The following is a 22400-nucleotide window of genomic DNA, read 5'->3' as shown; positions in this document are numbered from 1 at the left end:
GAGGGAAAAAAATAATGTGTTACATTGCATTACACTGCAGTCAATTTAAGCCGAGAGCCTATATTTTGTGCTGGTGCTCCTAAAATTTTCAGCAATGAGTCCCAGTGCTACTAATGGAAGAAGTCTGGAGTCATGGGGACGCCTCTGGATAGAGAGAAACGGCATCATTGTTCCTAGCATTGGGCTGCTTAGGACCGACCTTGTGATGTAGGTCATTTGCAGCAATGGGTAGGTTTGAAAACCAGTGCATGTGTAGACAATCGCCAACAGAGGGCGCTATCACAACTTAAAAAAAATCCCGTTGGGAAATCTCAATAATAAACAAGGATATACAGGATGTTAGAAGATGTGTGTAAAATGAGACAGAGGCAAGTGTGACGTCAATAATAATTTACATTAAAAAGAAGAATATGCTAATTGGGGTTGTGCAATTAGTTAAGCTTCAACTGTACATGGCAAAATTCAGTAAACAAAATGGTAATATCTGAAAATGTACCAACGCGCGCGATCTGTGCACTTGTGTTTGTGTTATTTTCCCTGTGTGGGCGGTGTCAAAAACAACTCTGTGTTTGTTAACAATTTACCGTGGTAATCTCACTATGGTAACCAGTGACTGAAAACAAGAACAGACGACAGAGATCCAGTGGAACAGTTTTTCGGGAAAAAACTGGCAAATAAAATAAAATCCCAACTTCCACAAAACGCAAGATTGTGGTGAACAAACATGTTCATAGACCACGTTTCCGTAAATGATTTTAAATAGTCATTTTATTCTACTAAGATATGCCTCTGTAGACAAGACATTAGCTCTTGAAATAAAGGGTTCAACTTAACTTAGAACCTAACAACTCAGAATATCCCAGTAAGTGAAAGCCAAGGTTTTGTTGTAACCAAGTAAATTTGCACACGCATTTTAAGTGGATATAAAGGGCTAGCAGTTACTCATTAAATGGCTAAAGTTCAGTTTAGTGCTGAGGCACAAATTTGTGACGACAGTACAATGTTACCTTTCAAAGTTACCGCATTCGCTTTTGCTAACATGCACATTGCAACCACATATTAGCACGCTTTATGAAAATTTAAAAAAAATGTATACAAGTAAGCTGTCACCTGTTCCTGTTTGGTCTGCTCTATTTGCGGTTATAGGAAGGCAAATTATGTGTTGTATTACGTATTAAAAAGTGATTAAATCGACACATTAAGTTGATTATACATATCAAGATCACACTGCACGGTCTTAATGTTCTAACATGATTAATATCGCTGCCTCCACGTAATTGGCCTGAAAAAAGAAGAATTCAGCTCCGAAATACTAAATTGTAGAGTGGCTGGTAAAATCTCTCCCTTCTAAAACGTGTATTTCAAATAAGCAGCCCTGCACTTTATTTACCTTCTAGATGACATCTCCAGACGCCGTCTAAAATTATATAATTCTAGTGTACTTTTTTGGGACAAATTCCCACATGCAGTGTCGTATTACGGTTCAGATGTACACTTTTGAGTTTGCTGTAAAATATAATGACCTACAAAGTAGAGACAATCTTGGGTATTTGTGCAAATGTACGAAAGCCTAAGACATGAAAATGCGATAAAACACACACACACACACACACACACACACACACACACACTAAAGAGACATATATTTAGTTTCTCAAACAGTACTTCTAACCGAAGAAGCTCGTTAAGAGGCCGGGAAGTATTTAAAAGGTGTGTCGTGATGGAAGAGGATTTGCTCAGACAGACACGGCGAAGGGGTGCGACCGGTGGAGCGTCTGCAGGGATGCACGAAAGCCCCAGATCAGCAACGACCGATGCCCGATTATTTCTGAGCGGCACAATACAGCATCGTGTTGGCTTCCTCCGCTGTTCTGCCGAGCCGATCTAAAATTGCAGGAAAGGCGGCGGAGGGGGGCGGAATCTGGGAGCGGCCGCGCCGCCCGCTGACACCTCGCGGCCGCCAGCACCCCTCTCGGGGCGCGGGTCCGCGAGGCAGGGCAGGAAGTTTATATATAGCAAACCGAGCGTTGAGGCACTAAACACGCTACGCGCTTTCCTGGCAGAGTCGCTGTGATGTGAAAAGCTCAGCCCGCAGACTGCGGCTTTCTGACATTACGGATGGGGGATCCGATACCATTGATGTTATCGCGGCTGCAGCGTCTCTCTTGGGCGATGCGATTTGAATATAGCGGCAGGTGGTACGTTGGTTAAGGTGATGAACCACAACTTCTGCAATCCCAAGACGGGAGCTGCTCCAGTCCCCTTTCGATGAACCCTACGGTTCATTACGGTTCCGCAGAAAGTCTTCCGTAATCGAATTCACGAAATTGTTAATGGTAAATGAGAAGTGGTTTTATTGAAAGTTCACCGGTCAGGTTAAATTAAAGTCCAGACTTCTGTAAAGGTTGTTCAAACTGTCGCCAGCGCCTGAAGCCAGATTGTGCCCGTCTACACAGCATCTCAATCCATACCCCGAATTCAAATGGGCTCACACTGCTGGTAAAATTTCAGATCTCCTTACATGGGGGTTTAAACTAAGTGTAAATAGGTCTACTTAGTGATAATTTTTTAATGTGGTGTAAAGCTTATGTTGAAGACACAACCCAAAGTTGGCATCCAAATCTGATAATCAGCAGAAATGAGTCCACAAATACACACACGGATGCACAAACATACAGTATCTCCAGTGCCTATTGTCCTAGAGGCACTGATCCAGATACAGTTGTCAGTGTTTTTGGGGTAATGAATAGGTTATCTAAACAGAACCAAGGAGAGGTGTCTGTGACGTGATGTGCAGGCTGGGCTACCTCTCGGAGCTGGTCCGCGCTGCTCCGGGAAGCAGAGCGCTGCCGCAGCGCACTCTTCTCTCCTGCTTCGTCGTCACTCCAGCATGCAGGAGTCTTGGAGTCAGCAAAAAAAAAAAACAAACACACACAGCGTCACCGTCGACATCGTTATTCAGCCCTTAAGAAAGACGCCAGCTCTCCAGGCCGACCGGTTCCGAATGATGACCGGCACACGTTATGATTCCCGTCGTAAGAAGCCTTAGCGGTTACTGGACGTGACACGTGACCAGTCGGCTGCACGAGGGAAAAGTCATGGGGAAGCAGGTGATAAACGAGTCTCATTGCAACGTGAGACTTTATTTAAGGCACTTAGATGAATGTGTGATTCACGCTGTATTTTATTACCATAAGCTAGCTGGTTAGCTAGGCCTATAGTCTTGTAGTTTCTTTGTGTGTGTGTGATTTGAGCCTGCACGTGAACCGGGCTGCACTTTACCTGATGCTGCAGAGTGCAAACCTTAGAACTGTTTGTTACGCAGCCCAATGAAGACCTGAAACTAGATAACAGATGCATCTTTCATGTGAACTAAATCAGCCATCTTGGATCACACTTCTGTGTTATAGATGACTGTACACAGATATATGTTGGCCTATATTTGTGCGAATGCACGCACAAGCAGATAACTAGCATGCATAACTATTATTATGCTAGTACCTCGTATGTAAACATTCACTGTGCCTTTCCACAGAAATTCTTAAACTTTTTTTTTTTTTATAAGAAATTACTATTTAGTGGAATAATGTAAATGAATTCCACAGGAAACCTGATCTGCCAAAAGCAAAGACAGAGAAATAAAAAAAAAACATACAATGTAAAAATTAAATAAATAATATAAATCTGTGGTACTGCTCAGCTAGGAAGTGACACGTCAACAGTGCTCTACATCAAGGTTCAGCCGCCCTTCCTCAGCGCGTTTCCCAGCAAACACTGGGAGCAGGAGGCAGAAGAATGGAAGGTGGATGATTTGTGCAGGAACGCGGAGGTGAGTCAGAGAGAGCTAGCTCGGTGTCGCTGGAGCCGGGTAGGGGGGTGCGGACATGAAAACAGGGAGCAAGTGAAGCCTAGAGCTAAGCATCTTGGGGGGCAGGGGGGGTGAGCCCGTGGATGATGGTGCCGCTCAACTGAAGCAGCTCATTATTCACAATACGGTGCAGTCTGGGTATCGCAGTTGCTCCCCCGCGGAATCAAAGACGTCCAGACTTAGTCCTATGGAAGCTCGCTTCCCTCCAAAGTTTCTTCAGCCTACCAGCCTTTGTCATTCTCATATTACCCCATCCACCCAAGAAAACCGTGTGGGGGGGAAAAAACAGACCGATAAATCATTCACAGCCCTTCCTCCAGAAAGTACGAGATAAATTCTTAGCTTAAATTAAGCCGTAGCTAAAATTTTAAGATACTTCACCAGACGGTTTGATCTCTCTTGGGGTCGAAAGATACTGTAGCTTCAGGAAACAGAAAGAACGAGGGGCCACTGAAATGGGGTGGGGGGGGGGGGGTGGACGGGATCGGCGACAAGCGTGGAAAAGCTCGAGTGCCTTTGAGTAAACCATGTGACGCTAAACGGTGCAGCTTGCGGAACGAGAACCCGAGTCAGCAGATTTATTTTTTACCGTCAGGATACAGTTACAGCTTACGTCGTTAACACGCCCAGAATCTCAGCCCTGCTCCGGGGAGAATCAGAGAGGCGTGATGCTCCACGGCGACTTCCGGAAAAGACAACCGGCACGACACGGACGGCGAGAGTCCCCTCGCTAAATCAGAGGAAGATATCTCTACCCTCTGCATAAATACCCCCCCCCCCCCCGAAAGCCCTGACATTTGAGCCAAGGCTTCTCTTCCTGTCTGTCTTGGTGGCAGTGCTGTGTTATCGAAAGGGATTCGGTATTTAGGTGGAAATTCATTTGTCCTGTATGACAGCTAACAATTTGATTCCATTCATTAAAGTTTAGTTTGACATCTAGTGGGGGGGGGGCAGTTTTAGTACAAAGGACGCCAGCTGCAGCCGAACGTGACGGCAGGTTAGCACTGTGGAAATAACAGATAAGAGATCAGCCATGGTCACAATTCAGGTTTACGCATCTCTCCTGCGAGCTCGAATGGCCTGACATGGAGATCAAATTCGGGGTGCATTTCCCAAAAGCATAGTATACTTAGTATACACAGCTAACTATATACTGCATAACTAACACACCATGCAAATGAATGGGTCCAACTATGTAAGTTGCTAACGAGAGTTTTTTGGAAACGCACCATCACAACCACGGGGTCAAGGTTAGGGTTAGGCTTAGGCTTAGGCGGGAAGCCTGGTTTGCTGTACACGAATAGCACAAACACACACACGATGCACACCCGTGACAAAATCAAGCTTCATAAGGCACCAACAGAACTGATTTTAAATGGTCAGCCCAAGCCAGACTGGCCACCACTGGGATAAACTGGCGATTAAACAGGAGATATGTGGAAGTGAAGAGAAAACCAGAGAAACAGGATGGACCCATGCAGGCTCATGGCTGACCTGCCGGAAGGTACACTAACAGACCTGCAGGAGATGTGACTCACACAGACGAATCACATTCAATGGGGGAGGGGGGGGAGGGGGCTCAGTGCCTCTAGAGTCGCCAGGGTCTGATTTTCGCTGGCAGTTCACGGTGAAATCCTTCAGTCGTTCAGAGTGACAGGATTTTCAAAGCCCCGCTTTGTAGAAAGATCAGTGCCAGAGCAGGTGGTGAGGGGGGGGGGCAGGGTCTGTGTATGTTCTCTGGGGGAGTTTTTTTTTCTTTCTATTTTTTATTCCACACATCAACACATGGTCCACATCAAACTTCCAAATTATGTCCCCAGTGAAAAAAACAACACACACGCACTCCGACGCAAGCATGACTAGGTCTTGGTCCAACGGCAGCTCAGCCACAGCGCCCCCGCTGACACAGATCCAGCTTCGGAACCGGACCTTTAAGGTTTCCATGACCACCACCTCCAGAGGGCTCCTATGCAGGTCACAAGTGCAAATCTCTACATTTTTTCCCCCCAATAAATTACATGAAGTTACCAAAGACATTGAGGATCCAGCCAACCTGTCAATCACCTGTAATGAACATACAAATCAATACAGCATCGAGCAAGTCAACCTCAGCACATTCCCTGACCACCTACACAGATGCACCTAAAAAAATGAAAAAGCCGTAGACAAGCGTCTGTTGACCTGGTTAGGGAATCAAATAGTCCTTTTGTTCCCAATAGACCTGTCGCAATTATCAATTAATTGCCTGATCGCGATAGTTTGAGCTGACCGCGATCATTTTTTGGATAGTTACTAAATATAAACATGACGGAGCTAAATGGCGCTCGTTAACAGACAGCGTAACAAGATATATAGCGAAAGAAATGCTGCCGTTCAATATTGTCGAAAAGAAATTACTACCCAGACTGTGCCAAAATTAGTGCATATTGATACTGAACTAACTCGGTACTTGCAAGAACAGGTCTTGGATCCTTCAAGGGATCCCTTAATGTGGTGCCGTGATAACCAAGCAAGGTTCCCTTCGATTGCAAAGTTAGCTCGTTAGTACCTTAGCATTTGTGCGATTAGTAGTGCCTCTGAGAGAATGTTTAGTACAGCTGGAAACATTGTGATCCCAGTGAGATGTGGCCTTAAACCAGATAAAGTGAACATGTTAGTGTTTCTTGCACGGAATCTGCCTAGCCAGTAATGAGCATGATCGGTTATGTGTGAAAAGGACATTGACTGTTGTATTGTCATGATTAGTTTGGTAATTATTACTGGTTACTGATTATTTGTTCTTTATGTCTCAGACGCTCTCCTGCCCTGTACATTTTTTAACAAAACAAAGGCAAACAATTTTTTTTTTACATTAATTGAAAAGTTTCTGCCTTTTTATATGTTACATACAGTATGAGGTTCAAAGTGAATAAACAGGGTTTCTTCATAAGGTGTATTATTAAACTATGAATATGTTCACTTTATACCAAGAACAGAAAAAAGACAATTAAATCATTAATCGCAATTATTTGTATACTAATTAATCGTCAGTTAAAATTTCAAGATCGTGACAGCCCTAGTTCCCAAACAGACCAAGCATGACGTGTGGAGGCTCAGAGACCAAACTCTCTTCTTGTAAGGGTCACAGAAACTTAAACATCCTCCAAGCTGCAAATGACACTGCAGCTTGTAAACTGCACAGAACAGGATGTTAACAAGTGTTGTGCTTACACCAATGACTAATGAAACAGCAAACAGCCCATAATCCTCAAAACATTTACAGTAAGCCAGCAGAGACCCACGCTTACTGCAATCTCATTACTCCAAAAGGATAATTCTTTGGGGTAAAGGGGCTATAGGTAGAGATGGGAGAAATAAGTAGGGCTGAACGATTTGGGGAAAATATCTAATCGCAATATTTCTGACATTGCGATTACAATTTCATTTGCGATATTTTTTATGTCAAGCTTCAGTTCAATATTCAGTGTGTAGTAAATTTAAAACATATGACGCAGTATTACCGCATGAGATAACATCAAAATATTAACTGGTCTATATTCTGCAAGATGTGGTGTGTTAAGTTAAATGAAGTAATAATGAAAACAATTGCAGCAAAAAGAAAAACAATTATGATCTTGCAGCTAATGCTGATTAGTCCCCTAATAACACTAGAACCGCCGTTTCCCACGCCAATGAACAATCAAGAAGTACTTCGGTGTATGCAGCCCTTTTGTTTGCGCTAATGTGTCATTAGTGTTAATAACAGCAGTGAATCTAACGCTCTCAACCAAAAAACCGTAATGTTCATAAGAGTGGCTGTTCTGTCCTGAAACCGTAAAGCTGGAATTTTTTAAACATAGTATGCATGTAAATGTTGAATAAATAGAAGCAGTCTATTGTTGATTTCATGTTGGTCGAAGTTTCTGCTTTTTAACAACTGTATACGGTTATTTTTTATACAAATCAATTCAGGTGAAACAAAAAAATGTACGTGAACAGGGTTGCAAACTCTTTCAGACTCACGCAAGAAATCTTACGGCAAATCTATATTCCATTCTGAACTTAAAATTAGCTACATCAAAAACATTAGGGCAGTTTGCAAACCCTACAGACCAAGGTAATACAACTTTTACATACATGTTAATGTGTGCGCAGAACAGAGAACAGAAAATCTCACTCCATGTAGCTGACCAAAGTTGCCAACCCTGCATTTTATTTTAAATGAGAAGTAAAATGCAGTTTTCGACTGAAGCATCTTCTTATTCCTTTGCCTTGTTACTTTGACAAATACAAAACGAATGAATAAACATTATATTTGTCTCTTTTTGTATCTTTTCTAAATAAGACTGTGCCCATACCCAATTGTAATTGCGATTAAAGCAATCTATTCTTTTAGTATTTATGTTAAAGCAAGGCTTTTACTTTATTACTGTTTGGGATTAAGATTAATTTCACAAGATTAATCTTTGGAAATAACAAACATGACTGTATTATGGGTTTTACGGCTTTTTTGGAGGTCACCGACTCCGCTGCTGAGAGAATTACTGACTGTCTCATTGTTGTTTTGATGGGTTAGCGGTATGCTAATGCTATTGCCCATTAACAAAAACCAAAGGTATGATACGCTGAAGTATTTTGCTGCTGGTAGTTAAAAGGAGCTCGCCGGTTCTATTGATGATAGGACCTTTCGGAAACAATGTCGGACCATGAAATAGGAAGGCAATTCACTTATAGCTCAGTAGGAATCAGAATTTTTTTCCCGCACCATGAACGCAACATTTTCCTTGGGTTTCACGTATTTGCTGTTTGTGGGCTTATACGCAGTCGTCATGGGCCACTTCTGACTGGTGAGAATGACTGTCACACAGGGAGCACGGCATGAATTTGTAAAACTATTCTCACAAGTTTTTAACTCTGGGTTTGACGTGCTGTATAATGTACATCCTAAATCGCAGCCTTTGCGATTTGCTAATCGCGTTCTTTCAAATCGTGATATCGATTTGAAATCGATAAATGGTCCAGCCCTAGAAATGAGCTTTGGAAACCCGCAGAAATTGAGATTTCAGGGCTCGGACAGTCTGCCGCAATCATGAAGGTCTGCAGCTATCCCACATCATACATGACAATCAAAAATAAAAGACCCAAACCAACCATCTGCACCTGAGAGATGACAGCCATCTACGGAGGGCGAAGCGAAAACAGGATACGAGAGTGCGTGGGCTGTCAAGCCATCTGACGCAGCTACTGCAGGGCGGAGTCAGAGACACAGAGACGGTGCACGAGACAATACCCAAATAACGATATGTGGTTAACTGTAGGAGTATCTCGACAACATGTTTTCATTCAGGGCTGCCAGATGTGTCTTGATAGATAACGAGGTCTAATGGTTATGAGGTCAAATTGACAACGCTGAGTAATAAGTCACATGGCTAACGCCTCCGTGACAACTTCAACAAAATAATTTTGGACTGCAAGCCCTCGCTAGTGCGCAGAACGACACCAGCAGAAGTCAGTCTAGGTTTGTGTATCACTGCGCGAAAAACAAGTGGATCAAAATCAAAAGTTCTGATCCCACTTTAAAAACAGGACAGTAACGAGACTAACTAATTCAGGTCCTCTATCAGCCAAAACGAAAACGCATGGGAAACGATCAACACCTGTCGCTTGTACGACTCCGACGCCACAGGACAGACGTACCCCCCTGATGTGGCTCGGCACACGTACGACCTAGACAGCACCTAGACAGCATGAGAAAGAGGTGCAAAATGCAGCCTGCGGCCCGACGAGGCAACACAGTGGGTGAGATCTTGATTTTAATCAGACCGTCGTCAAAGTGGGCCGAACTCGTGCTTTCTGTGGTGTCATCACATCTGCACCTCAGCACCAGATATGTTTACACCTTTTGCAGAGAATCACTGCTACGGCGAAGGGCTTCATCTCGCACATCCGTACATGCACTGAGATTCAGAGTGCGTATGTTTTTTTTTTTTCTAACCCGCAGTCAGTCTTTTGGGTGGGAGGGTAGATCCCCAGCGTTTCTGCATATAAATGCTAATTTACCCAGTCCTGCTCCAAGGCCCATGAGCGGCAACCTCGTCTCAGAAATGTAGGATGACTCAGCCCACGCGCTGCACCCTGCGCTACCTTAGCGTCGGCTGAGGATAGCGCATCATCCCACCCCAGAGGGTCTGAACCGCATTGCTGCCTCCCACACAAATCTCCCCCATGGATGTAAAGCTGCTTCTTGGGTAGATGGACAAGGATCTTTTTATTATCAGAAATAAAACCCAGGTGGGTGGGAATCCACCCCCCCCCCCCCCCGACCTGATCAGCCACACTGCTTCCAGGGACAGGCGGGAGACCCCAACCTCAGCCTGGGGGCCCCAAGACACACGGTGCTCTGCACTCCGCATCTGTGGCAAATTTGGGTTATTAGAAATTCGGTTAATCCGCAGCTAATTTAATCATCATTGAAGGTGGGGGTACGCAGTTCAAGGTGAATTTCCCTAGAGCCAGATTCCTAACATGAATCTCTCCAGTAAAATATCCATGTGTTTGACAACAGCAGAAATAAACCGTGATCAAAAGCTTCAGCTAAACAGCCCTTAAAAATCGATGGCAGTCATTCCTCTACCACAAACCGGCAAATGTTCGTGCTACAGTGACAGACTATTTGTGTAAATGTGTAAAAAAAATAACAATAATAATAATTTAAAAAGAGCCCTTTAGGTCTCTGTTATGAAAACAAAAATGGCTGCTGGTGATGAGGACAATTTGCAATTGTGCATGTGACCCTTTTTAAAAATAACACAGAGCCACATCGGGGTGTGGGGAGGGGGGGCTGGATGTCACAGCTTGCAGCTGAAGGTCTGGAAGCAGACTTAGCAAAATCCTACCCACCGTGCAGCCAAGCAGAACTATTTCACACAGGCTCGCTGCACAGATTTTAAAATCAATTTTAACGCTTTTTTATCTTAAGACCTCAACCAAAATAATAATAGTACCACATCCACATCAAAACAAATGAAATACGGCTTGAGTCTTTCAACACAGACATCTCTCCTTTAACAAACGGGGTAATGCCAAATCATGCTAGGCATGTAGTTTCATTTGTCCCGCAGGCGAATGGCTTTGCGGACTTCAAGTCAGGGAGCGTCACGTTGGATACTGAGCATTCCTAGGCATGGGAGTCACATGACCAGAAGCCTACGAAATGCTGAATGTGGCCAATCGGCTGCTGTGGCATCACCACGACTCATCCAAGTACAAGCGGCAGATCAAAGGCCTGAAGCCCAAACCCCACAGGTGCCACACTGTTTAGCATAATGCTGGTGTTTCGCACACGTCACACGAGAACCAATCACCACTGTACCTAATTTCAAAGTTTCTTGACATAGTTTGCATTTGCCACAAAGCAGTCGCTTGTCGACGACGACCAGCCTATTATTCATCCTACTTCCCCCCCCCCCTGTAAAATGTGCATTTTCCCCCCTTATCTGACCTGCCTCCCACCTCTTCAACAAGGGAAATGCACAATGATGCAAGAAAAGAGAATTGCAAACATCGCGATGAAGTTATAATATACTAAGCTATCTTCTGATTATATAGGCACGATTACTGAATCAGTGTTTAGGGAACACCTCTGATGGTAAAAACAATTTAAAATTCTAAGTTGAATTTTATGTTTAGGGAGCCCCATTACCTTGGTTCCCAATGGCCTACATATGAATTATGCGTATAACCACCAAAAGGAAATGTTTTTGACAATGATTCAGGTGGACCAGAGTGGGGGATGGAAGGTGGATTGGGGATCTAGAGGCCAGAGAGCGACAGGTTCCTACCTGTGTGGCTTTGTCTTTCATACAGAGAGGGTAGGGTATGGGGGGGGGGTGTCACAAGGCCACTGGCCTGTCAGATAAGGCCCAGTGATGGTGCTCAGGGAAGCAGCGTACCGGATCGTGATGGGGCCTGGACCCTGCGCATACCTGGGCGTCTCTGCTGGGTGTGTGTGACCAGGGGTGTGTGTTTGAGAGAGAGACAGAGGGAGGAAGCAGGCAGGCAGGCAGAAAGAAGGAAAAAAGGAAAGAAAAGAAAGAAGAAACAGAGAGGTCCAGAAACAGCACAGAGAGGTAAAGAGGGGAGGGGAGGGAGGAACAGACAGGCAGAAAAGTCCAGAAACAGCACATGCTGCCTAATATGGCTCTGAAGCACTTAAATAAGGGGAGAAGCTACAATGCCCACCAGCATTTGGGTGTTTGTTAGCAAATGAGTTGCAGCTGAAGGACCAACTGACCTCAAATACCACCTGAACCCGAGCATTTATCTCGGGGGACGCAGTGAGAAGCGGCACGCCCTGCACGCCTCGACAGATCGGGATGCCCCAACACTCCCATCATCTCATCATAAACAGCCGCCACAGACTAGCGGGGTAGCATTAGCGCCTTGTTCTTCGGCACAAAACAGAGACGTGGGCGGAAGGCGGCCAGTGAGAACGTGTCACACAGAATGTCATTAATAGGCGCAAATCGTGACCACATCACACGGCAGGCCGGGCGGCTCGCAGTTTGCAGGTCAAGCTCCTCGCTCTTGCAGATTTGGACTGGGGACCAGGCTCCATCATGACCTTTATGGTACATCAGCAGCAAATTCCACTTCTGTAATGCAACAGGATGCAACAGCTATGCTTTGATGGACTTCACAGTCATTCAGTCTTGATGGTAGGTCTTCAGTCTATAAATACCAAGGGTGCAGATTTGTGTATGGACAGTCGGGACATGTCCCTAACAATATCGTGGGAGTACTGTTTGTGTTGAGGGAGCTGGGGGGTTCGGGGGCTGATTTGGTCCCTCCCAATGTTGAAACCAAAACTATGCCCTTGACAAATGCCAAGCATTTACAGGGAGCAGAACCAAGAATGAGTATTCCCCTTTTCGCTTGTAAAGGGAAACACTACAGTTGTTCATAAGTCATTAAGGCCACTGGTCATCATAAACAAACATACTGGGATTAAGTGGAAGGTATTTGGTGGAGCAGAGCTATAGAACACAATGCACCATGACCTTTAAACAAAAGATTCCCAGGGTTTGGCTGAAAGTCTCAAGAAGGTCTGAATGTTGTGACTGACAGTGCTGTCACTGACGTAACGCGATCAGGAACAACCGATCGATTGGGTTGTGCTTGATAGTCCACATACTATCTGAGATGAAAACTCATCACTGCCAGTTTCTTAGTAACTGTTCGCTTAAATTCAACTCTTTCATTTTCAACATGCAGGCAGTAAGTCTTGGAATAGGCAGCATAATTAAGCAAAACAAAGTCCTTTGTGGATTCTGGCACTGACATCACAATAGAATGAAAAGCCACCCATAAACCAAGCAGTACATCTAGTATACCCTTTGAGGGGTCAACACAAGTCAATCCATCCAGTGCAATATCATCTCCAGCGCATAACAGGAACTTTTCCATCCCCACAACCTTGCCTACTGCACGCTTGTGTCGGCTCAGGGGATTAGTGAAGACCGGCCCTTCACTCTGTGTCCCGGCAGTCCTCTGGGAGTGGAATCGCAAAGGCTTCGCCCTTGAGCAAAGTTGACCAAGTAGGATGGGCTTCTGGGGGAGGTGAACACTGCAGTGTCACCATGGGATGCGTCACAGAAACCCAAGCCCAGACCTCGGGGGAGGGATGCGACCCCGGTGTCCGTTTCCCTCCAACCACACCGAGGACGGTCAGCAAATGGCTCGAGGGGAGGAACTAGTGGAAAGGTGTCTGCTGAGAGGTTGGGCAAGCTGCTTCTGCTCAGACGGCTCGTCACGCGCTTCACGGCCCATTTCCGGATGCGACCGAATGGAGATGAACTGGAGAGATGGCTTGAGAACCAGCGAGGAGCTTCGAATCAAACTGAAATCACAAGGCTTATGCAACGGAGTCAAAATCTCACACTTGGCGCTCAGCTGGGTTCACTGTCCTTCCAAAGCAGAGCTGCCCGCAGCCAAAGGCCACTGGCTCTTTGGCTCAGAAGCACTGGCACAGGTGACAACCCAACGGCCGAGCCAACGGACTGGAAGCGAGGCTGACAGAGCTGCAGCGCCACCATGAAAAGGCGACAAAAGGAGAAGGTCCATCTCCGAGGTTAACAGTATTATTACTGCGTCAGTTAGCATCCGCCAAGCCGTGTGATACACCACCGGATGCAACTCGACTCTGCTCAACTGCAGAAAGATGCTGATTTAATATATTTATTAATTTAACTAGAATTACACCATTAAAATGCATATAAAATTAGCAAATCAACTTGCTTTATCTATCTTATCCTAAAGTACATTTAAGGAAGACAATGTTTGTCTCTTACCCCCAGAAAAGCAGATTATGCTAAAAGTCTCCTAAAAGTCAACATTAACACCAAATAAAATGTCTAGAAGTGAAATTCTTTACTTCCTCTGCGTTTTAGAGTTTTGGCTGAAAGACTTGGGGCCGCTAGCTGACCTGTTTGTCGACGTCAAGACAGACTCTCTGAGGAGTGACGAGAGCTCGCAGAAGCTATAAAAATAACCCCCTAACCCATGGACACATAAATGCCATTTATAGATTTTTGTATTTTTGCTCAGAACCGGACCGGAAGAGCAGGATGTTCTAACGTCTTTGCGAACAGAGCTGCCGCAGGCCTTCGTTGCCATGGTTCTGTACCCCTTAGGGTGGGTGTCCTCCAGGCTGTGGTGTGAAGCGTTGGGGTGGGGGCCAAAATAGCCCCACTGGTCCCAAGCACCCCCTCAGGACGCCATTTGGCGGCGGCATCTTTTATTTGCTCCCCGGCAGCAGATGGAGACGGACCGGCTGGTAGGAGGCGCTGGTGGGCGCAGACCAACTCGCAGACCTTGCACGATGACATCACCGCTGCGGACTGCCAAGCGATTCTCATGGGTCAGAGTCACAATGGGACCCTGATCCTGCTCTGCCCCCCTTTTTTAAAAAAGAAAATCCTTTATTCCTTTTGCTTTCTGACAGCAGTGGTGCAGAGCGTACATCTCTTTTGGCATGGGAGGGGGCATTCACACATCCAACCACAAACGTGCAGCGTGAGCTAACCCCCCCCCCCGCTAACACCATGATGTGGACAATGCCAGTCAACATCATGGGCCCACAGTTTGGTCACATGAGCAAGCAGAACCAAACCAAGCGCGGGGGTGTCCTTTTCAGGCCCAGTTAATGCCCAGATCCTCGAAACATCTGCGCAAAGCTCGCCGTACCTTCAGACCAAACGAACGCTGTTAGACTTGCAGCAGGGCCAGTGAAAACAGCCATTACTGCGGCGGAAACTCGCATGAGGAAATTAAAGATCCGGAAAAGGGGAAAAACCCACATGAGATCTTTCTGGAAAGCTAGGTAACGGCAAGCCAGAGAGCCCCCGTCTACGCCTTCCACACACAGAGATGCGTGTGGCCGGAATGTTTTTTTTATTAGCAGATGATAGATTCATTGGACTGTCGGTTAAACAACATTCCCAAGTCGTCTGAAAACAAACAAACGCTTCACCAAAATAAGCACCTGTCTTAACAGTGCTGCTGTTACCCATCGCACTCTAACCTGACATCACGGACACCGTGTCAAATAGAAATTAGCAGAAGCGCGAGTCCCTTAAATACATATATGAAGGTTCTTGAAGCCTCCGTGCGACGACTGACTTTTGAGCCTGTCCCCAGAGCCTGCACACTGGTGGTCACTTAAACCAGTGATTCTCAAACTGGTCGTCAGGAACCAGGAGACAGTCCACATTTTTGCTCCCTCCCAGCTCCCTGCCAGACAGTCCACATTTTCGCTCCCTCCCGGTTCCCTGCCGGGCAGTTCACATTTATGCACCCTTCCAGCTCCCTATCAGGAGGGCCCCGAGGACTGGGCTGAGAAACACTGCCTTAAACCAAGCAGGCCACAAACCACCTGAGCAGGAGAGACGCCCACCTCGGGTGCCAATGATGTCAGAAGAGACACAGCTGACCTCACCACCTCGGGTGCTCGAGACCCGAGACAGGGGAACTTTCATTCACTCTTACTTATGCTACAAACTAGGGTGAAGTGGGTCTCCCATCCATTAAACTTAATATAAATAAAACACATGCCTAAACACTATTGTTGGCTAAACATTCATGCTTTTAGGATAAATTTTATACAAGGAAACCATTCGGCTACAGAAGATTGGACATACTGAAAGCATTCTGTCTGTACAACCGCCAAGAGACTCTCAACCCACAAAAATTCCAATGGATGGGACTGATAAAGATTAAAATTTAATTTACCCAGATAAATAACACTGCAGACTGACAGGGAGTCTTTCGTAAGAAAAAGAAAAAACAAACAAACAAACATAAAAACAAGAAATGTGATGGAACAGAGATGCATCCATGACATGTGTGAGAGGCCATGTTTGCCAAAACATCGCTTGCTCAGATCGCCGCTGACGCGCCTCGCAGATCGTTTACGCCTCCGCGATGCCCCGCTGTGCTCACGACGCGCTGGGGACACAGGCACGGTCGAGTCATAGCCATGGTAACGCAACACGTGCGGGGTCAGGATCAGAGCAGGGTGGGGGCGGGGGCGTATTACACTGGAAAGAAAAGGGAAGACGATGGGGAATTTAGATGTCAAATAACTGAATAGTTGTCTCGACTGGAACAAACAAAATATTGCCTGATTCAGTCTGCATGACCTTCACTGGATACAGCTTCCCTCCTGTTATATGCAGGAACACCACCAAACAATAAAGACTCATAATAGAGAATCATATCACCACACAACTTGTCTCCAGAGGATGGAGTGGAGAAGATATCATCGAATAAGGGTGATGTTAGGCCTGCCTGAGTCCTCCAAGGTCAGCACCAAGGGGTTAAAAGACACTTCCACACGCAACTGATCTTGACAGCACAGGAAATTCTATTTCACTTCTACATTAATCAGTTTCTCAGACGAGAACTTTATCGGATGCAATTCACAAAGCCTTGCAATTGTGCACTAAAAAAAAATACAAAAAACACGAATATGAAGTTTTGACACCTATTACTGGCACAGTCTGGGTTAGGTGCCTCCCGGGGCACAACGACAATGTTCCTATGACTCCGAGTTGCAGCCTTATCATCGAATCTTTAAACTGTGCCATCCTTCACCAATCGGCAGTTTTATATTTCCTTCCCTATTCCTCTATAGAACTTTCTGGATCACGTGTTCATGTCAGCCCCCCCCCCCAGCAAAGACCCGTCTTGCTTCGTTAATCAGCACACGCTTCCTATCGTGCACCTTGTCACAGTGTGAAAACATACAGCCAATATAAAACAAATATAGCAGCACCAGCCCAAACACTGAGCCACAAAGGCTAAAGAGGCTCCTCTACCTGGAGTCACTGCAAGCAGAGCTGCACCTCCCTTCCTGTCTCGCGTCTACCGCACCGAGGGCCTTCAGTCTTCGTCAGGAGCAAAGACATAGACGTCACGCTCACGGACGCTCCCCTGCCACCACCATAGGTTACCCTGTACCTCCTGGGCATCTCCCCGTTCGGGGACAACAATAAGATCCTCGTCCACTTTCAGAAATCCATGAAAGGAGCAACAAAGTGTCAGGAAGGTATTTATACTTGGAAAATATACATCAATTGCTGTTTCAACAGAATGAAGCTGCTCGTCGTGTTAACAATACGGCCGCTGTCATCCAGACGAGGTTCCTCATCGCTGCGCTACTCGCTCTGCCAGATCCCCCACAACACATTCAGCAAGCATTAACGACAATAACAACAAAAACCGAAAGCAGAGAGGGAGGGGGGAAAAAAAAACAAACAAAAAAAACAATCTGTTACACAACTTCCAATATTTATTACAGATAAAAATGAAACCACCCACTCTTTTTCGTAGCTCGTCACTATTTCCAAATGGGTCTTACACAACTCAACGTAAACATTAGCGCGCTGGTTTTGCAAGTTCGCTGGAGCCAGTAGTCAAAAGAGGGGGGAGCATTAAAATCCCCAATTACGGACACCACGGGCAGGAAAGTGACCCGGCAAGATGGACCAGGAGGGCCACCAGGCCAAAACAGTCACACAATGGCACAAGGTGACAATACTTCAATATCACCTCTTAATTGAGGCTATAGTGTAAGCATGAGGCAAACAATTTCATCCTTTGACAGAACATTATTCATTTATTCCTCCATAATAATGGCTCATCATCATGAAGCAATAGAGACCCCACATTACATGTAATATATAGAAATGGTTCTTGTAAGCAAACCTCTAACCAAGCCTGAAAATTAAGGGGGATGTGCTTAATTTTAGCCTTAACTATGTGTGTGTGGTTGAGGAGGGGGTCTGACAGGGACAAAGAATGACTAAATGGTGAAGAAAACTAAATTACGGAAGGCGTGGAAATCTTGAGAGGTCTGTCGTGAGCTCAGCCTGTGATAAAGCACTCCTAATTTAGAGACTCTCCATTAGGAAATGTCATGACATCATCAATCATGCGGTGATTTCACCCAGCAGCTGCGAAAGGAGGGCAATATATTCATCATAAATACAGCCCCACGACTGAACGCACAATATCATTCGGGGGGAGATAAATACCATTTCGGATTTTACCGTCAAATTAAAAGGCAGCATCACAAACTATTTTTAACAAGCAATTACCAGGAAAAAGGTCTTCGTTTTAATCACACCATATCAATTATAAGACTTTGATGGGCCACCCACTTATCTGGGATAGAAACCGGGACGATTCGGCAGATTATGTGACGAGCTGTGCAACAATGCTCCAGTGATGTTTCCGGAACTCTGCCATGACGTTATCACAGCAGACTCACCGTGTTTGACCCAGCAGAGGGTAAACACGGCTTCAATCAGAATGGAGAAAGAAAACGTCGCTTGGTCTTTCTGTATTTACGCTAAAACCAAGTCATGGTCATCAAGGTCTCAGTGACACGCGGAACATTCCACACGTGGCGGCCTGAAAATTAAAGGGGGCTGACCCGCTGAGGAAGCTCCTTTGTTAGCGTGAACCCCGGCATCGGGAGTGATGTCATCGTCTCTCAGCACTAGAGGTCTCACGCTGTAATGTCACCCGGGTCCCTCGTTCTCGGGCCTGGCCCCGTCGTCCTGGTAACGCTACCCTCACACATCTGGCCACTTAGTCCATCTGACAAAAACGTTGCTTGCCCTCCTGGGATAGGTGAAAGGTGTCCCACTCGAGGACCAGTACCACCAGTTCTTAAAGAAGTACACCAGCAAAACACCATCACTATAAGTGTTATTATGCAAGACAGCTTCCCGAGTCATTGTCCAATGAACATTCCACAAACAACTGGAGCTGGTCTGGTCAAGGTGTCCACAACAAAATAAATTAAAATTTAAAAAAAAAACACAGACAAATAAATAATAACTCTGCTTTAGTCATGCTGCATCTAGCTGACAAAACCAAGTTCTTAACGTCAATCCTTGACAAAAAAAAGTTATGGAAAACGAAGCAGTTTTCTTAAGCAAAACACCCCCCACACCGATCTCCAACCAAATGACATCTTTCAGATATAGATATCGGAATTATTGTATGCAACATGGATGGCCTCTGCACAGAGGTGCGCAGTTTCACACCAGAAAATAAGGTGATTTCTATAACGCGACATTTGAGCCATCGGTCGGGTTAAATGCCTTGATCATTCGGCGTCCCGATGGCCTGTAAACAGACGGTCTAGCTCATCCTCCAGCTTTTTATCCTTCCCAGCCGCAGCATCTCTTCTCTAATAGTATCGCAAAGCAGCTGGACACCAAAGAGCCCCGCGCTGCGTCTGGAAAGTGCGAAAACAGGCACCAAACAGCGGCGTAAGTCGGGGTCCGGATAGACGCCGAGCAGCGGCCTTTCGCTTTGCGCGATTCGCCGTAAAGCTGTCCGTCCGGCCGCCGGGACCAGCACCAAACCGTCACCTCCAGGGGACCGCGTCAGGATGCTCGTAATAACAACCCGCCCCACCCCCCTGCGTCGTTTACAAACTTTCCCCTCCCGTCACCTTCCGATGCCGGCCCACAGTTTGAAATGTCGCCCTAAAGCCCACTGGAGGACTGACACCAGTCCAACCGGGAAGCAGAAGCGACGGGGAGCCGAAAAGGCGCCGGTACGCCGCGTCTCGCACGTCCTTCCCCCGCCGGGGTGTCTGTAGGACATCAGCCAGAGGGCCGCTAGTAAACAGCCAGAGACCCAGATACAGTGTCGCACTAAACGCAAAGCCGCGTCCCAGCGCCCGTACGCACGAAGACACGCATGCATTTTATACGGCGACACCTGGCAAAACTCACATCGTATAACGCGCCTCGATCCCCCCCAGGAACCACGCCGCTATTAACAAGCGGAAAAACACTGTAGCGAAACGGGCCAAAGGATGAAACGACCGGCAGATGAACGCGAGGGGGATGCGGACATGGAGGTGAGCTGCGGGCTTGTTATTGTATTACCTCCGCTGACTGGCGAGCTCCTGCCTGGCGCTGATCTTCTCCGCCTGGCGGTCAGTGCCCCATCTCCCGAGCCGCGTCCCCCCAGGTTCGCGGGCAAGCTGCGTCAGGCCGGTGGGGCTGGAGCGGCGGGACGTCGGCGGCTTTGCGCTGCTCCCGACTGAGGACGAGGAGGAGGAGGAGGAGTGGAGGAGGAGAAAGAGGAGGAGAAAGAGGAGGAGGGAGCGCGGGTTGGGCGCTGATGATTTCCACGCAGGAGCTGGTAGGGCACGGCGGCGCGGATGGGCTGCAGCCGGCCAGTGCTGCTGCTGTTGCTGGCTGAGCTGGAGGGGGAGCCCTCCCCGGCAGCTTTCATTCGCTACCGCTGCGATGAGTTTGCGGCGGATGCTGACATTATTAGTTTCGCACAATTCGACGGCGCCCTAACTTGGTAAACAACGCGGCCGACTTAACAATTAATGGGTATCTAAGGCTCCCAGGGGACAAAAACATCACTAATAAGTTAGTGACACTGCGATAATTATTAACCGCCCTCCCACCGTCCCCAAAACAGTGACGGCGTGGCGTTTTAGAACAGTAAACTATTAAATGCCAGTTTATTTGTTTGGATTCTGGAAAATACGTATCCTTGAACTATTTTACATTCTATAGTGGCGAAAATGTCAGTAAATAAAGTTAACATTAATATAAAACAACATTTTAAAGGGAAAAAAATAGGTAGCTCAAATCGTGAGGACTATCTTAATATTGTTATTGTCCTTTTTCACTCCTCTCCCCAACCTCCTTTACTAGTCTAAATGAGAGCTGCTGCTTCGGCACAGCCGCTGGCTGACATACAGGGGCGGGCTACGGTGAGTAATTCTGACTATCAGATTGGTGGTTTACTGGTCAGTGTCATCACTCATTGGTCCAAAGCCGTGATTTCGCCAGTAAAACCCGGCCAATAAGTTCATTGAGGTTTTCTGAGGGCTGAACGTATCTTCATCCTCAAATTTTAATTGGTCGCTCTGCTAAACTGACAACGACCCGAGCGCCGCGTGTGTACAATGAATTAAGGTTTCGAACACGCTTCGATTGGGTGGACTGACAACATTGGTTTTTTTGATAATCATTTCAGAATGGAAAAGTGAATCTGCATGCACTTGTACGGTTAAAACCATTTGTTGTTAACGGATACCGTATGCAAAGTTGTGATATTTCATTCTATTATCGTGTTAATATTATTCTTTAAAATGAGGTCTTACGAAAAGCATTCATGTACGGAAAGAATGTGTGAAATCTGTACGAGAACAAGGTAGAAATCGCTAAATGGATTTAAAAAAATCATGTTGCAGATGTGCCAAGACAGAAAATAGGGGGGAAAAGAATGTTGCCATCTCGTGCGCATCAGGGGTGACGCTTACGCGAGAAATCTTACGGCAAATCTATATTCAATTATAAACCTATGATTTACAAACTCTATACTACTTACAAGGTAATGAAACTTTTACATACATGTAAATACATGTGCAGACTTGTCTCGAATTGAAAATATTACGCCAGCCAGCTGACCAAAGCTGCAAGCCTGGACCCCCCCACATAAGGTGTAGAATCGCATTAGCCTAACTTACTAAAAGCTTAAACAAACCACGAAACTGTAAACCACAAAAGACAAAAATAGAGAAATATTCTGTTGTTGTACAAGTAATGCAAAGTATGCAGAATATCGCTACAAACATTGTGTGGTACATATAAGGGGACATTTAAAATAGACATACCACCATAGACGTATTTATTTCAGGAAGTTGATGAGGGACAGCCGTCAAAATATCGTATACCCGGGGGTTGGGTGCCGGTAGTAAAATTCTTCGGGCGGGTTGCAGCGGTAGAACTTCTTGCCGCCCAATTTTTACGTTAAAATTAAACGTGACAACGGCACAACAGCATAATAAAATACTGTTTAAATATATTAGTTTGACTCTTACTAACAAGCAAGCCGTATTGTTGACAAACTAATGCATTCATATGAAAATACAAAACAATAAGTTACAGTATGCAGTCATACAGTATACAGCAGAGGTGCAGGGTTGCCAACTTTGGTCAGCTGG

General features: G+C 45.9%; 1 protein-coding gene across 2 annotated transcripts in view; it reads right to left on the bottom strand.

Annotated features, from left to right (window-relative positions):
* Positions 1 to 21114, bottom strand: part of glcci1a (glucocorticoid induced 1a) — a 28436-nt gene extending 7322 nt beyond the window's left edge. The window contains exons 1-2 of one of the 2 annotated variants that reach the window (XM_023809746.2): positions 20317 to 21114; positions 2808 to 2900 (exon numbers count right to left, since the gene is read on the bottom strand). The gene's annotated coding sequence lies outside the window, so the exon portion shown is untranslated. The remainder of the gene's footprint in view (positions 1 to 2807; positions 2901 to 20316) is intronic. The other variant, XM_023809747.2, reaches the window with a different exon arrangement.
* Positions 21115 to 22400: the final 1286 nt, after the last annotated feature.

The sequence above is a fragment of the Paramormyrops kingsleyae genome, chromosome 23, assembly GCF_048594095.1.
Source record: "Paramormyrops kingsleyae isolate MSU_618 chromosome 23, PKINGS_0.4, whole genome shotgun sequence".
Classification (NCBI taxonomy): domain Eukaryota; kingdom Metazoa; phylum Chordata; class Actinopteri; order Osteoglossiformes; family Mormyridae; genus Paramormyrops; species Paramormyrops kingsleyae.
This window is presented reverse-complemented; position numbering and strand designations above follow the sequence as displayed.